This window comes from Marmota monax, unplaced genomic scaffold, assembly GCF_021218885.2.
Source record: "Marmota monax isolate L192 unplaced genomic scaffold, Marmota_monax_Labrador192_F-V1.1 WCK01_AAM20220418_F8-fsc00061, whole genome shotgun sequence".
NCBI lineage: Eukaryota > Metazoa > Chordata > Mammalia > Rodentia > Sciuridae > Marmota > Marmota monax.
The window spans coordinates 475,036-493,340 of NW_026695230.1; the positions used below are offsets into that span (position 1 = coordinate 475,036).

The 18,305-nt window shown below is 32.8% G+C and overlaps 1 protein-coding gene across 2 annotated transcripts in view; it reads right to left on the reverse strand.

Moving 5' to 3' along the window:
* Positions 1 to 18,305, reverse strand: part of Ano3 (anoctamin 3) — a 394,245-nt gene that overhangs the window by 246,844 nt on the left and 129,096 nt on the right. The window lies entirely within an intron of this gene.

The following is an 18,305-nucleotide window of genomic DNA, read 5'->3' on the forward strand; positions in this document are numbered from 1 at the left end:
TAAATATACATTCACACTCTGTATGTAAGGTATACAGAAAACAAAAATGAAGTGCAGGTTTAGACTTGGGTCCCACTCCAGGGTATTTCATTATATATTATACATATACACACACATATATATACACAGAGAGAGAGAGTCTTATATTTTATTTAGATATATATGCAAATATTCTAAAATCTAAATGTAATCCCAATTTCAAAATACTTCTGGTCTTAAGCAATTTGGGTAACAGTCACTTAACATATAATATAAAATTGTCCAAAATTCAACAAGTTAATTACCAGTGTAAAACAGTAGGCATTCAAAGAACCAGTAAAATTTGAAACATAATAAAGAGATAATTTAATTAATTAAAATTGATCCAGAAATGACACATGAGCAAATAAAGACCTTGAAACAATATTATAATTGCTATCCATATGCTCATGAAGTTAAGCAGTAACAGAGAAGATTTTTTTAAATACAAATTGAATTAAGAGTATATAAAAAATTATATATGAGAACAAATTAATTATAATTATGGGAAAAAAGATTTTATATGCAGAATAACAGAAACAATCCAAAATCAAACACAGAAGAACTTTTTTTTAAATGAAGAGAATATGTAAGAACTGTAGTACAACTTCATGCAGCTTAGAATATGTTTAACTTGAAACCACAAAGGAGAGGGGATATATTTGAAAAACTAGAGGGTAAAAATGTTCCCAAATTTGATGAAAACAGTAAACCTATATACTTAAGAAGCTCTAATCACCACAAATATGGAAGAATTTATAACCAGAAATGAATGTATCATGCTTGTAAGGCAAAAGAACTATTATTCTTATGATGCCAACTTTCCTCAATTCATCTGTGGAGTCAAGAGCAATCCCAACCAAAATTCCAACCCTTTGAAACGTGGGAACTTATTAACTTGTTCTAACTTCATATGGAAATGCAATAACATAATACCTTAAAAGGACCCTGAAAGTAAATTTGGAAGTGTAATAGTGATTTCTCTATTTAGTATCAAGTGATAATAAACATGACAAGGTGAGATTGGGATAAACATTGATAGACAGCAATAAAACACAGTTAGCCTTGTTGCAGATTCACATACATATGGACAACTGATTTCTTGATAAGTTGCAAAGGCAACCAATATGAAAAATTATATTCTTGTCAACAACTGATCTTGGAACAATTACATATTCATATGAAAAATCAACAATTTGATCTGTACAGCATATTATATAAAATATTTGTGCAAAAAGGTTTGTAGACATAAATGTCATACCTACATAAAACTATGAAAATACTGAAAAAATACTCAAAAAATACTCAAAAATCATCATCATTTATGATGGTGGGGCAGGCAAATATATTTTGTGTGATATGCCTAAAGCATGATCTATAAAATTTTAAAATTCATAAATTCTACTTAGTCAAAAGCAAAAACACTTGCTCTATGAAATGCACTGCTGAAAAGATGAAAAGATAACTGCAAACTGGAAGAAAGATTTTCAACTCATATCTAATAGAGACAGTGTATTGAGAATACATAATGAACACTCAAAACTCAAAAATACAGGGCTGGGATGCATGCAGTGCTAGGCACTGGCCTAGTATGTGTGAGGCCCTAAGGTTTTAATCCCCAGCACTGAAAAAATAAATAAATAAATAAATAAATAAATAAATGCAAAAATTAATAAACAATAGTAATACAAACAGCCCAATTTTTAAGAAATGGGCAAAAGGTTTGAAAAGATACATTTTTTAAGAAAGATAAATGGATGTCAAAGAAATACATGAACATATGCTCAACATAATGAGCCATTAGGAAAATGCAAATTAAACCACAAAGGGACATCTATTAATCATGTTGTTTGTGAGGTTATGGAGGAACTGGAATTCCCATACACTGTTGGTGAGAATGCAAAATGATAGAACCTCATTGAAAAACAAATTGACGATGCCTTAAAAAGTTAATAATATACCTGTAGTATGAGGTAGCTATCGACTACTCAGTATAATACGAAGAAATGAAAATTCATGTCTACACAAATATTTGTACTCAGAGTTCATAGCAATTTATTTATAAAAATTGCTTGACTGAAAACAATTCAAATCATCATCAACCAGAAATGGATGCTTTGGTTATATCCTTATGTGAATAATTGAATGATCCAAGACCTAATTCCCAGAACCTGTGACTGTAACCTTAGATGGTATAATGGATCTTGCAGATGTGATTAAATTAAGAAATTCAAGGTGGAAATATTATCCTGACTTATCTGAATGGGCCATAATAATATTCAAGTTTTCTTGTAAACTCTAGAAATAGGTACAATGGACAACTGAAGGAAGGGCCAAGCAGAGGCTGGAGTGAGGGAACTTGAAGGTTACAGAAGGGACCATAAGCCACATTATGCAGGCAGCTACTAGAGTTACAAAATGAAAGAAAATGGGTTCTTCCCTAAAGTCTCACAAATTGACTTTACTCCAATGAAACCCATTTTGGACTTTGATACCGAGAATTAAATATATATATATATATATATATATATATATATATATATATATATATATATATATATATCACTTAAATTTGTATTGTTTCATATAGTAAATTTGTTGTAATCTCTATGGCAACAATAAAAACTGAATAGACCATATTCAATTTCTGATTGACGATAATAGAATACTAATCAGCAATCCAAGGAATGAATAATTCATATAATCCAAATGAATATTAAAATAATTATGTTGAATGAACAAAGACAAAAATATAAACATAATATGTTCATATATAAAGTAGCATTTATGTCAAATTCTAGAAAATGTGAATGATCTGTAGTAAGACAAGCATACTAATAGTTGCCTGAGGGATGTTAGAGATTGTAAAGGCAAGAGTACATAACCAAGGATCCTTGGATAAACTTTTGGGGGTAAACTATATTTTCATTATATTAGTTCTCATTGTAGTGAATATCTATGTGTGTGTGTGTGTGTATATATATATATATATATATATAGAGAGAGAGAGAGAGAGAGAGAGAGAGAAAGAGACATATATATACATATCAATTTGTATGCTTTAAATACATGTAATTTCTAATGAGTCGATTATACCTCAATAAAGCCAAATATATATGGTTTACAAATAGACAAATATATATGAGAAGACATATATATATATACATTCACATACACACACATTATACATATATATATATATATATATATATATATATACATCAATATACATGTATATACATATATATTTGTTTTACTTGCTATAGATGAGTAGAACAAAAAAAAATCAAGATGAAAAATGGATCCAAAATAGAAAAGAGAAAAAAAATATGAGAAACAGATTATGAATTCTAACATTGATCTTCTAGTAGCTTGAGGAAAAAAAGACGAATAAAATCCAAATTGGAGTATTGTTAAGATAAAACCACCAAAAATTAAATGATATTCTTTTGTAGAGTGAAGTAAATTGTGTACTAAGTGACCAGCATAATGAAAAGTAAGAAGAAGCCCTTGAAGACTAAGTATTATTACATATTAGAGTATCAAAGTGAAGGGAAGATCCTGACAGCTTAGATGAGTTGGTGAGGCAGAAGAATAAGTGCCTGGGGAGAAAAATAAGGAGATAAAAAAAAACACAATAAATGTGCACCAAAGAAATTAGGATCCAGAATGATTGGCACTACTTAAAAACAAATTTTTCTATAGAAAGTTAGCAATATAAACATTTTGGGAGGAAATAATTTCTATCGTAGAATTCCTTATCCAGATAAATATTCAAACTTTTGCAGGGGGGGAATTACAATTTATGATATGCAAATTCTCAAAAAATTAACTCCTTGATTCTTTTTTAGAAATCTGTTGGAAAATGTGTCTCAGTAAAGTAAAGGAATACAGCAAAAATAAAAGAGAATCAAGAAAAGAGATTTATTATTATAAAGTTAGAGAGAGGAGTCCAGGTATATCAGCACTGTATCAACTGTTATACTAAAAATTCACTAGGGCAAAAGGGCAAAGGTGAGATAAAAGTCATCTTCAGGGGGAAAAGATGACTTAATAATTCTATATGTTTGAGTACAAAGAAAAAGTGATGGCTAGGCCTTTGATAAATTATTTTAAATATTAAAGCAAATTAAAGAAGACTTAAAAGGAATATAAAGCAAAGGCAAACAAAACAGTTTTTCCAGAAATCAACAAGCAAAAAAATAAAGGAATCTTACCTGAATGAAAATTAATCTTATTACATTGTTTAATTTCTGTTTTATCAAGTACTAATCAATTTTAACATGAATATAACATGAACACTGGCTATGTAATCAAAATCAACTCTGAGATTGATACTGAGATAACTAGGAAAGAGAAATGGTAGTGGTGATGTGGTATGAAAAGTTTAACTTCAACCAATTCAACAGGGGAGGATGCAGTATCTAAATTTAATAAGTAATAAGTTGCATCATAAGTGTATGATATAGAAATATGAAAGAAAGCACTAGAATAATGATAATAAAATCCAAAGGGGCTGCTTCTGAAGATGGGCTCTGGGGAACACAAGATGTAGGACTGGGTATTGCTGTTTTTTCATGTCCACTGTAACTATTCCACTAATTTTGACTGATTTATTGATTCATTATGCATTTTAAAGCTGCAGATGTCTGATGTGTAGAACTTGACAACCTTACTTGTTTGATACACTTGTGAAACCATCTACCTTTACCAGAGGTAAAGGAAGAAACTTTGGAGGTGATGGATGTGTTGCGGCATTAGTGGTGTAATGGGTAGATGGTTTCACATGTGTATCAAACAAGTAAGGTGTTGTAATGGGTAGATGGTTTACTTTTGTGGCTAGTGGTGTAATGGGTAGATGGTTTACTTTTTTGTAATGGGTAGATGGTTTACTTTTGTGGCTAGCGCACTTAACATAAGATCTACCTCTTGACAAACTTTAAATTATACAATGCAATATGGTTAATTATCGGCCCTGTATCGTGGAGCAACTTGAGCTTTTAAAAATCATTCATACATATTATTTTATTTTTTAAAAAATTTAATGAGAAGTTAGCCATTATTGTCTTAGCAATACCTTCACTTTGTGCACCTTGTATAAATATCTATTCACATGCTGCATCTTTTATTTTCAGCAAAATTTTCTTTATGGTCAAAATGAGCAAAGACCTAAATAAAATATATTAACGTAATCCACATATCATCACCCTTGCATCCCTATTCTTCAAAAAAAAAAATGAAAAAGGAGAGAGAGACTATCTACTGTGTGTCAGGCAATTATTTCAATTTCAACCTGTTCTCAACAGGTTACAGTTTATAGGTGGGTGATAGTGGCATGTAAATGAACAGAATACTAGAATTCACTGTGACCAAGCTGGAGGAAGTGACGAAGGTAGCAGAGCTTAGTCTTAAAGAAATTCCAAAACTGGGATAAGTTTCATGTTACCGAAAAACTTCTAGGACTGATGAACATGATCAAGACAATGAAGGAAGGAAGGTATAAATCATATAATATTTGCTGAACAACAGGCATAGACCAGGCCAAAAGTAGAATGAAAGATAGTATAGATGCTTTCCAAATAGCTGAAGAAGTTGAAAAACAACAACCCAGCCAAAGACAGAAAGCAAAGTAGTTGGCAAAGAAGCACAAAATCTAGATAGCATAAAAATAAATGGGGAAAGAGGTGAGGGGATAAGTATCATTCATTTTGACAGATGTAATTTATTTATTGATAAAGTTCTTCTACTACCTAAGAGAATTTTGGAAAATTAAATTTAAACAGCTAATCTCTCTATCTAAAATTCCAAATGAAAGTATCACAAAGATGGGAAAGAGACTGAATTTTCATTCCTACCTCAATCTTAGACACTAGAAAAGAGTTTGGGAGTACACCACCCCAGACACTGACCCAAAGTGGCTGGCAAGGGTTTTGCTGGTCACTGCTGTTAGTTCCCACCCTCTAATCAGATCTCATGGAGGACGACTGCTCTAAATTCATTTGCCAGTTCAGTGACAGAGTCTTGAGGCAGCTTGGGGAAGAAGACAATTGTTGGGTAGACTCCATAGTTGCCTTTTTTAAAGAGCTTGTTCAGCTAGCTATTCTTCTAGTCACATTCATCACAGGACGTTTATTTTTGTCTGGCTTCTACTTTGAAAAATTGTGTTTGTGTCTAATCCTTTGTAGTTTCCCTTTCCTACTGAATCAAGGCAAACTCAATGGGATCAATGGAAAAAATCCAATCCCAATTTCTTTTCTATTGTGTATGGACAGAAACACTCACCCTGGGCTTGTGCTTCTCAGCTGCTAATACAGAGGCATGAAAGGATGCCAATCAGTTCCTATCTGTCATTGCTTTTCCAAATCAAGGGATATTAGTGAAGTCAAACCATGACCACTTCAATGCTCTGTTTTGTTTGTTCTGGGTTTTGTTTTGTTTTTAGCAATAGAACACCAAAATGATTAGACATCTTTATTGATTCTGCCTTTGTATACTTCCTTTCTGAGGGAGAATTCTCATTATAGCAAGAGAATTAGAAATAGTACCATTCACTACAGCATATTAGGAAAACTCAATAATAATAATAACATAGTAACAATATATTCCCCTTGAGGTCTGTGAGTGATCCTTATATTAAGATGTCATATTCCATATACAGTTGTACATGTGTAAGGAACTATTATAACAAGCATACATTGCCATTCTTAATTTTAATTTCCATAAGTAGGTTGCAGGAGATATATCAAAACTTGCAACTTTTTTTTTTTCTGTGCTGGGATTAAACCCAGGCTTTTGCATATGCTAATTTTCACAATGATAAAATGTGGAAATCTAGATTCTATAATAAATTTGAAAGAAATTAAATTTTTACATCAACTATTTCCTGAGATGACTTTGTGAAGAAGTATTTTCAAGTATTGTCTTAGCTCAGAGAACACAGGGGCATAATCAGTTGGAACACAAATCTTTGATTTCTCTGTTTCATCACATTAATAGTATATCTGTAGCTCTGGGATATACAATTAACATCCATTTATTCATTATCATTAGATTAATATTTTGATAATAAGGAAGCATTTCCTCAACATAGTTAAATATTTATTGACTGCCAGGCATTTTGTTAGTCACTAGTAATTGTTTTAATGACTTTACTTTTACCACCATATTTAGTATTCACAGCAACCATTTAAAGAAGATATTATTTTATGGATTAAATATGGATTAAAGAACCCAATTTTAGATGATGTTTGAAATTATGAGAATGACATGGCTAGTAAGTAATGGAGCAGGAACTTGAACCTTTTGTAGTCAGCTACCATCTCATATTACTTCTATGTAAGAATGAGATATTGAGAAATTGCATGAAAAATACTTCAAAACATTAATATGTGCAGCACGTTTTGGATTTCAATACTGGATCAGCTCCCAGGAGTTTAAGGACAAGGTTGATAATAACTGTTCATAAAGATGTTTTGTTAGCTTTCAAATTTTTAAGCAATCCCTGGCCATAGAATACTATTAGGACTAAAACTTATATCCAAAAAGAAGACAGCCAGTTACTTTTTTAATAAAAGTGACTGGCAGAGAGATTGCTCTATACTGAAGCACCATAAATATCAATGGAAAAGAACATAAATTTGAGCAGAGCTTCCTCAACATATGTCAACTGTTGTTAGCTATATTTTCAGTATTTAGTCTAGACTTGGCACATGAGAGATTCAATAAATATTTGCAGAAACACAAAAGCATGGGGCTTAGGGTAAGCCACTTCATAATACCCAGCCCCTTGTCATTTCCCATCTCAGTACACATAAGTCTAACACTCAATATGAGTGTGAAGGTGAAATAATCAACAAATATCAAGCCAGGACTGAAAAGTGGATTACAGCTAAATAACAAGGAGTAGGTATTCTAGGAGAAAGTAGTTTAGAACACAATTATACAGTATTTCTGAGATGGTAAGTCATTTCTTCACAGATTTTCAATGTCCTATAAAAGTGAAATATGGATGGACTAAAACAGATTCTCAAGCCTGGCACAGTGGCACATGCCTATAATCCCAGAAGCTCCAGAGGATGAGGCAGGAGGATTACAAGTTCAAAGCCACCCTCAGCAAAAGTAAGGCACTAAGCAACTCAGTGAGACTCCGTCTTTAAACAAAAATACAAAAAGCGGGGGGGGGGGGGATGTGGTTCAGTGGTTGAGTGTCCCTGAGTTCCATTCCCTGTAACCCCCTGAATAAATAAATAACAGATTCTCAAAAAGATTCTGTGCCAATATTGCTACCACACTTTGTAAATTACTAAATTTCATAAGAAACCCATAATATCCCCACTTTTTATCCTGCAAACATCATATCCTGGAGTGTTCACTGTGGTTATATCCATTTTTTTTTTTTTTATGATGACTTACAGTAGAAATAGCTACTCCTTCTGTGCCTTAGTTTTCCTATCTGTAGAACAGAACTGACAGTGCCTTCTTGGCTGGGCTTTGGCGGTCATTACATGAGAAAGCACACACCAAGCACATAACAGTAAGTTCAATTACAATTTCCCTGTAGCTTTAAGACAAGTGTTTAGAAAATACTCAATAAAGACTTGAGGACATCTTTTCATTTGTTGAGAAGATGAATAGATTTAAATCTCAAAATAGTTTTGGTAGAAATAAAATTCAAACACATTAAACTTTTATCTGCTAATATGCTAAGTATAACTCACATCAAGGATTTTGTATCTTATATTAATGAAGGGACATCCACTAATTTCCAAGAAAGCATTGATTTTCATGATTTAAATTGGCATCAAGAGGTTTCTTCCCCTTCAATACTGAGGCAAAGATCCAAATTTTCCAACCCTTTTTATCTTTTAATATTAAACAATGCAATTCTTAAAGACAATATGATATTCATTTCCCATGTAGTTCTCAGATTACAGGAATGAAATTTTAAGAATTATATTTTAATGTATAAAATGTACATTAGCAGAATAACTTTATGTATATATTAATTGTTCAGTTTTATTATGTAGTGTTTTATAGAGAATATAAATGTTTTACAAAACATGAATTATGTGGATAATATATACTAAAGTTAATTGGCCAGACGTGGTGGCACATGCTTATAATCCCAGCAACTCAAGAGGGTAAGGCAGGAGGATAACCAGTTCAAAGCCAACCTCAGCAACTCAGCAAGGCCCTAAGAAATAGCAAGACCCTATCTCAGAATAAAAAGCAGATGAAAAAGGATAGGGATGTATCTCAGTAGTTAAGTGCCTCTGGGTTCAATCACCAGTACTAAATAAATAAATATAAAGTAACTGCTAGCCATGATTTAAACTGTAGACTAATGTTATCTAAATGGCCTTAAGAGTGTCTGAGTGGGTGATTTAGTCACATCTGGTAAGAGTTATGACTAACTGCAAGCTGTTAATTGTGGCACTCACCACCAACTCATTTATCTTGAAGCAATGTATGAGAAACAGAGAAGCATCATTCTAAATATTAGTGGCCCTAAGGAGGCATTATAATAAAGTATTAAAAAATGAAACTATCTGCCTCAGTAAGGAAATTTGAGTTTAGTGTTTGAACCCTACCCCAATTTTTTGCCTACTTTCAGTGTTTGAAATCATAAATCTTTTTGTTTCATATTATGAGGAATAACATATGGTGAAGAAAAATATGAAATTTGATCCCTATCTGAAAAACATTTTTTAGTTATCGTTTTCCATACTTTCATTCCATGAACAATACTGCTTTCTTTTATAGCATGATAAAAGGTCATGAATAGTCAGAAATTTCTATTTTTATGAAAAGTATATAAAAATTTAGAGCTACTTTTGTTTTCTAACTTTAAACCACAATTAGTCTGAAATTTACAAATGTGATACGATTTAAAAATATTAACTAAGATTTCTAACAACTGAATGGTTAAAAGTGTAAGAAAAAACCTGTTAAATTTGAATTTATTTTTTTGTAGGTATTACCTTGGGCTATCATAGGACTTTTAAGATCAGGAAAAGTACCAGCAAAGAGTGGAAGTAAATTGGTGCATGTCTTATTATTTTAGAGTACTAGATAACAAGTCATATTCAAGTAATCCCACCAGCCCCAATGCAAGAAAAAGTAAAGCTCTGAAAATTAAAAATTAATGCAAGGATCATGCAATATTATATACCAAAATATACAAAAGAAACATTTGAATCTAAGCTACTTGGCACCTAAACTCAATTTATCCAATAGAGTCTTCCACTACCACTATAAAGCCATCTTGTGTTGACATGTTCATTCTACTAATTTTAGAGAGATAATTTTGGAAGACAAACAGTAAAAAGGAGGCATTCATATCACAAAAATACAAAAGATCATGAGATATAATGAACAGTTATATACCAACACACTGGTGAATGTAGAAGGAATAGATATATTTCTGGAAACATTAAAAGTATCATAACATTGAATAAAGAGAATAAATCACATTACAAGAATATTAATAAGTGAGGGGATTGGATTAGTATTCAAAACTCTCCCAATCATGAAAAGCCCAGGGCGTAACAGTTTCACAGGTGAATTCTATCAAACATTTAAAGAAGAATTAACATTTTCTCAAACTCTTGTAAAAAAAACTGAATAGAGGAAACACTTCAAAACTTATTTTAAGAGGCCAGCATTACCTTCAAGTCAAATCCAGATAACTCTACAAGTATAGAAAATGACAGGTCCCTAGTTAATGCAAATAAACAAATTTTCAACAAAATACTGGCAAAATAATTTGATTAGCAAATAAAAGGGATAAAGCACAAGGATCAGTGTGGATTATCTTTGGGATGCAATATGGCCTAACATATTCAAACTCATAAATGTGATATGCTACTGTACCAAAATATAGGACAAATACCAGATAATCAGGTCAACAGATGCAGAAACAGCATTTGACAAAACTCAACATCTTATTATAATAAAATACGTAGGAGTCCATTTAGTAAAGAAGGTGAAAGAGCTGTACACTGAAAACTCTCAAACATCAAGGATAGACAATGAAGAACTGAAAAAAATAAATGGAAGGGGGGATAGTAGAGGATAGGAAAGGCAGCAGAACACAACAGACACTAGTATGGCAATATGTAAATCAATGGATGTGTAACTGATGTAATTCTGCAATCTGTATATGGGGTAAAAATGGGAGTTCATAACCCACTTGAATCAAAGTGTGAAATATGATATATCAAGAAATTTGTAATGTTTTGAACAACCAACAATAAAAAATTAAAATAAATAAATAAATAAATAAATGGAAAAATAAGCCAAGTTCATGGTTGGAAGAAATAACATTGTTAGAGCATCAAAATTACAGAAAGCAATCTACAGGTTCAGTGGCATTCCAGTCAAAATTCCAATGTCATTTTTCAGAGAAATAGAAAAAACAATCTTGAAATTTGTGTGGAACCACTCAAATACCAAAACCATACCAAATACAGCTCATTATCTGACTTCAAAATATACCCTAAAGTGACAGTAATCAAAACAGCTTCGTATTGGCCACAAAAAAGAACATAGCACCATGAAACAAAATAGACAACAAAAAAATCAATGCATGTTTGTGATCAATTGATATTCCACAAATGTGCTAAGGGCATCAAAACTCATACCAAAAAAGTAAAACAGACACAAGGGTTTGCATCAAACTAAAATGTCTCTGCAGAGCAAAGGGAACAATTAATAAAGTGAAGGGACAAACTACCCTATGGGGAAAAATATTTGCAAACAATGCCTCTGATAAAGAGTTAATTCCCCAAACAAGTAAGGACCTCAACCAATTAGCAAGAACATATAAATTGGAATAAAAAATGTATAAAGGACCTAAACACACATCTCTCAAAAAGATACAAATGCCAACAGGTTTATGAAAAGCTGCTCAATATTACTAATCATCAGAGAAATGCAAATGAATCATATTACAAGATATTATCTCATACCTATTAAAATGACTATTTCAAGAAAACAATTACACGTTTTGGTGAGGATGTGGAGAAAAGGGAAACTTTCACCCATGTCCATTAGTGCATTTTCCACAATTGCCAAGATACAGAATCAATTTTAGTATCACAATGAATAGATAAAGTAAATGTGCTCTCCACCCAAACTATGTTCCTCCTCCTCCTCCTCCTCCTCCTCCTCTTCCTCCTTCTCTCTCTCTCTCTCTCTCTCTCTCTCTCTCTCTCTCTCTCTCACGCACACACACACACACACACACAGTAGGAAGTACTGTCTATATGTAATTACTATTCTCATGTTTCTACCTGCCAGATACATATTTTGGTTCCACCACTCCTAGTTGTGTGACTTTGAACCTTGCTCAACTTCTCAGATTTTCCTCACCCCTGACATAAATAATAGAAACTTCATTTTATAAAGATTATATTAAGGGCACTTTCAACAATGTCCAGAAAAGACTGACTATGTAATGACAGCACTTACTATTCTGGTTTTGTAAGTAAGAGATTAGAGCTTATACAATTAATTTGCTTGCCCATGGTAACTTACATTCTATGTGACTTGACATATCTACTTATTTCACTCAGTGCTTTTCTTTGGCACAATGGTTATATATTATGACAATGAATTTGTAAGAACACAGAAATCTTATTTTAACAAGAATCCTGGGTGATTCTTCAGATGTTGCCAATTGAGAAGCCTAGGTCTCATGGACCTAGGAAAATAAGCAAAAGTAAATGAAACTATTTGGCTAAGACACCTGGGCATGATGAAACGTTTGTTGAAAACCAGATCTTGTGCATACCTTTGCAAACTAAGTACCACCCTCTTCTGCAAATTACTATAAAGAGTGTTTTAAAGGAAAATATAAACTATATACAATTTTAGGAGTCCTTTTTCAGGAGATACTTCTTGGTCAGCCTAGTAGCCTAAAGACATAATGGTAAAATGTGGCCCACCATTAATATAGCACATTTGCAAATATATTGTCAAAGATATAAATTCTGGACTACCCAATTTATCCTCAAAGAAGTCCTCCCAGACAGGCCAGCTGCATCTCAGTTACAGTGAGGATGGGAGACACATGTTATGGTGAAACTGTATCCTGCAGCCTTGGCTGTTGCATCAAGCTCAGTCAGAATTCAAAGTAATAGCTACTTGGAGGACAATTTAGGAGGGAAGGCAATGACAAAGGGACAGCCAACATGGTTGTGCTAATGCACTGCCAGGTTTAGAATATGATTTCACACTTCTTTAACTTCTGATGAACTGTAGAGCCAGTAGGGAACACAGAGATTATTGTGTCCCAAGTTTTCATTTTAGACACAAGGTGACTTAGGCCACAAAGAGAGGCCAAGCTTGAAAATGATAGAATTCTGCCTTCAACTCTAACATTTGTGGAGAGAAGAGTTAGAGTGAGGGGAAAAGCCATAGCCAACTGTGGTGGAAGTCAGATAAGAGTGAGATGATTTCTAGATGTTCCAGTTTCATTTACTCCAAAGAACTGCTATAGCTAGGCTTCTTTATGGACTTCACAGTAGTTAGAAATGTGGATTTTTGAGTTAGGGAAGGCTGAGTTCAAAGCCCAGCTCTACCACCCAGTAAGCAATGCATACAAGTTATTGAAACCTCAAATCCCTTATCCCTTAGTGTAAGAAAAATAAAACTATTACCAAAGCTTTAAAGAATATGAAATAGCGCAGTATATCTTTAAAAATTTGGGACAGTGAACAGAAGTGTCTATATAATAATAGTTGCTGCAAGAGTTTTGTTGTTGTTGTTGTTTTCATTATCATTCATCACAACCCTGAGGGTGTGGGTGTGATTGTTCCAAAGTGTTCCATTAGGAACCCACGGCCCAGGGAAAGCAAACCCTAAGTTCCAGAGAAGTTTGAAGAATTCTATTATAGCAAACTCTGAGTCAGTGCCCTTACCAGTCAACTACAACTATATCACATTAAGACATAATTTTATGCTATTATTTTATAAATATATGCACCCCTATAAAATGCCAAAAGAGTAAACGTAAGTAAGGTTGAGCTATCCTTTGATTTTTAAGGGATTGGATTTTTATGACAGACTGATTTATTTAATTATCAATCCCAAATATCTTTTTTTCAGCAGCATCCATGTGCATGATATGTTAAATCCCAGTTTTAAGTGAACACATCAAAATTCTAGACTTTTCAAGGAATGTGCTATTTCATATAACTGAACTTTCAGATGAGTTTAAAATACTCATATATTTAAATCACAATTACTTTGGGTGAAATTTACTTTAAACTTCATCACTCTTGTTCATTACTAATAGAAGATACACATTTATCGTGTAATGTACACTATTCTTGCTAATTCAAAACCCTTAAACATCAGGCTTTCTACTCTGAATTTTGACACTAATTTTGCTGAGGCATTTGAGATACATGAGATTTTTTAAGCAATGGTACCAGACACATGTGTTTTGATTTTGTCTTGGATAATTCCCTGGGGTCTGGGGATACAGCTCACTTGGTAGAGTGCTTGTCTGTATTATTTTCATAGTTTGTCTCAGTCTTCCTGGGGAAATAGAATTCTTAATAACTAGAAATTCTTTTCTACGGCAGGAAAGACAGAGACGTTAAAGATTAAAGAACAAAGCAGAAGACCAGAGGGGCTCCAGATGAGATGAGACATGATTTTTTTTTTTAATCATACAGGCTTCTATTCAGTTCCAACCCAAGATAAGTATAATGTCTGAGCATAAAATGTCTTCCTTAACTTTTTTCCTATGTAACAATTATTTTAACAAGAGATCATTCCTTCTGTCCTTTAATCATAAATAAAGACTAGACTGCAAATGCAAGGAAACATTAGCACACATAGGTGAATAAATTTCCATTCTTGTATAAATGGATTCAGATTTTTTTCTGCTTTCTCTAAGGTAAGAGTGTAGGAAGGTTCTGAATCCCAAACAGATCCATGAGGTTGAAGGGAGGCCTACAGCATAGATATCAGAGATTCTGAAGCTCTGTATTTCCCCAGGATTCTCTCTCTGGGTAGCATGAAGTAGAAACTGGGCACAAAGTTGGGTGGTGGAAAGCCTTATAGGTAGACACTTGAGGACTAAATGAGTTATGTAGAAAAAAGGAAATGACTGTGCTTTACAATCTATGGGTCCCATATAAATACAAATTATTATAAATCTTAAACTACTAATTTTAGTAGAAAGTATTTGGTTCTGCAGAATTATTGAAATATTCTTTTTAGGTTTAGCCAAATGTTCTTTAGGATAGCAATGAATCACTCAGAGCTTCAGCTAATCCCATGAAGCTGGAGCAACAGGCTGTGTTTAATGTGACCTATGGATTCTCTAAATGTCTTGGTAGCACTACTGGTAAATAAGCAGCCACCAGAAGCCACAACTATCATTGTTCTTTTTTCGCCCACTCTCCTATGACACATGAGTCCATCAAAAATCAAGGGAAACACAGCAATCCAGGCGAGGAAGAAAAGCTGGACTTTCCCCAGAAATCACTGCTAATTTGCCAGCTAATGTGTTCCTCCAAAATGTGCTAAGGCAAAAGCAAACACGCACTCTCAGTCATCTGTAACCATAACATACTCTAATTTATCCTGAGTGCATAAAAAAAAAGCACACTGTGCCTTCACTCCCCACATTGCCCAAGAGCTTCATTTTTTATTTCATAACTTATTAAACCTCTTCAAAAGAAAAACTCAGAATTTAAATGTAGAATAAAAAAAATTGAAAATATATGTGGATACTTTCTTCAGAAACATAATGACACTGTCCAGAACAAAAAAGGATTAATTTTTTCTTAGAAAATCAGAGTTGACTAAGATTCTCATAAAGATGTCTAACAAACCTGATAGACTTCTTTTCATACCACCTTCTCTGCAGAAGGGTTTTGCAGTGATAGGTTCAGGAATGAAAGTGTTCTGGATAATGCTATCATTATGCAGAGTCCCCAGCATAAATACAGCATGAAGATGGTAACGTGTGGGCTGAGTGTGAAGTGAACAATACTATTTACTTGCAATGAAATTTTAAACAGGTTCAACTGTATGTTTAAATTTATTCTATGGCAATTTTTCAGAAGTTTCCCTGAGGGTACTGGGTAGAGTTTGTAACTTCAACTGATGACAGGAATGGTCTGAAGTTCAAGATGAATCCCAAAGTGATAAAATTAAATGAGTAAAAGAAAAGACAGTAAAAAAATTATAAGGGACCTGCTAAAGGTTCCTTTTACTTCTAAGGAAATGACAAAAAGTAAATGAATCTGGGAATGATAATTATTATAGATATTTACTTAATTTTTGAGCCTCAAATAAATACCACATTAATAAACATTATATCTCTGCAAGGAATGTATTATTATATTTATTTCAAAAAAGCAGTAACTGAAACTTAGAGATATTATAATTTTAAGGAGGATATACAGAGTTTATATGCAGAGCTCCAGATAAGGACATTTATGCTTAAGGAGAAATTTGGGCTTACAAATAGCATTTCATTTTACAGATTCTGGCATCTACTGATTTATGGAAAGAGATTGAGAAGTGGCAGTAAGGGAATGTGGATGAGAAATGGACTACTACTACATTGTTCTCAAACATAGCAGAAAATACCCATGCCTTGTGTAATGTTTCCATATGAGAGTGGAAAATTTTAAAATCTTAACATGATGGTGTTTTCTAAATATCTCAGGCTATTTCTAAGTACTATAAAATTGAAATATACTTTTTTTGAAAAAAAGGCATTGGACTCACTTGACTAAAATAAAAATAAACTCTATAATAGGATTACTCAGATAATTATTTCCTAAAAATGAACTAAACATAAGGCTGTCCTTTTCATCTAGCTCAGAAAGTAATCATCTCTATCTTCATATTGCCACCTGCGCCTCCCATACATGAGAAGAAAGTGAAAAGACTATGGGTCCAGGTGTCCTATGCCTTCATACTATATGTGAACCAAAGCCCAGAGAATTTAAACATTTTCTTAAAGATTTTTCAGGTAGTTACAATGGCAAGCCTAAAATTTAGGACTGCAGAGTTCCATGGAAAATTTTCTCCACTTTACTGGGCAGTATTATGGTGACAAGCAACCCTAAAAATTTTCTGTTGCATGTCTCCTGGGTCAGAAAGCATACAGAGTATCACATTTTTTCTATTTGAAAAATTAAAATAGCTAATCCTTAACTTGATCTTTCTCTAATGTCAAGCAAAATTAAGAAGCAATAAATCAAAACCACTTAGCTAAAAGTTAATCTTGCTTCTTTCTTACTCTTTTGCCTCTATATGTTTATCATTTTGCTAATGTCTCCTTTTGTGTCAAAGATTAAGAGAAAACTTGAAAATAAATGGCTCATAATACATCACAAAAAATATGAAGTGGCAGGACTTGAATATTTTTTTATCACCCACTTTCAGCAATGACAGTGGTCCCAAAGCTGTCAATCAGTTTCTTCTTAAATACTCAACATGTATCCCCAGGAAGTTGTTGTTGGGGACATTTCAATATTCCAGGTCCCAGAAAAATAAATGTCACCTATAGTCATGTATCATAGGAGGTTACTAATTGTGTGAGGCTGTTGCAAAGGTCCTGAAATCTGTCTTAATTCTGAAAATTTGTAGGTGTTTAAAGAGTCAAGAGAATAAAACTTCTTGAAGTAATTTAAATTTTTGGAACATTTTGTATTGAAAATTAATTGCATATTAGCTGAAATTTTCATCAATGCCAACAGTATTTCCCAATAACCCCAATTTAACATCTATTTGAAGGATCCCAGAACACTTGATCTTGGATAACAGAGTTAGGGAATTCTGAGCTCTTTCACACTAATATTCTGTCTTATGCAAGAATTATTTATAAATTATGTGTACAAGTTTTTGTTTAAAAACAAAGTAAAAGACCTACTTGGAAACAACTGTTGACAAAAGAAATACAGATGATACAGGGGAAAAGAAGTAAAATATATAAACAAACAGTTTGAATGGACAAATTTACTATTCTGAAATGCACACATTAGGTACTGTATGGTGAACTGTGGCTTAATTACCATTGTTAATTCAGTAAAAAGGTAATTATTTGCTTGAATAAATGCTCCTAGGCAATAAAACACACACAAAAAAAAATCGTGAATGTGCCTTGAAATAAATGTGCTCTCTATAAAAGCATTTTTATTAAACAAAATAAGGAGCAAGAACCAAAGAGTGAGGATAACTTGGAACAATTCTTGATCTGATTATGAACATAAAGACTCTAATCAGTGCTTTCGTGGAGAAACTTGAAGGTAACA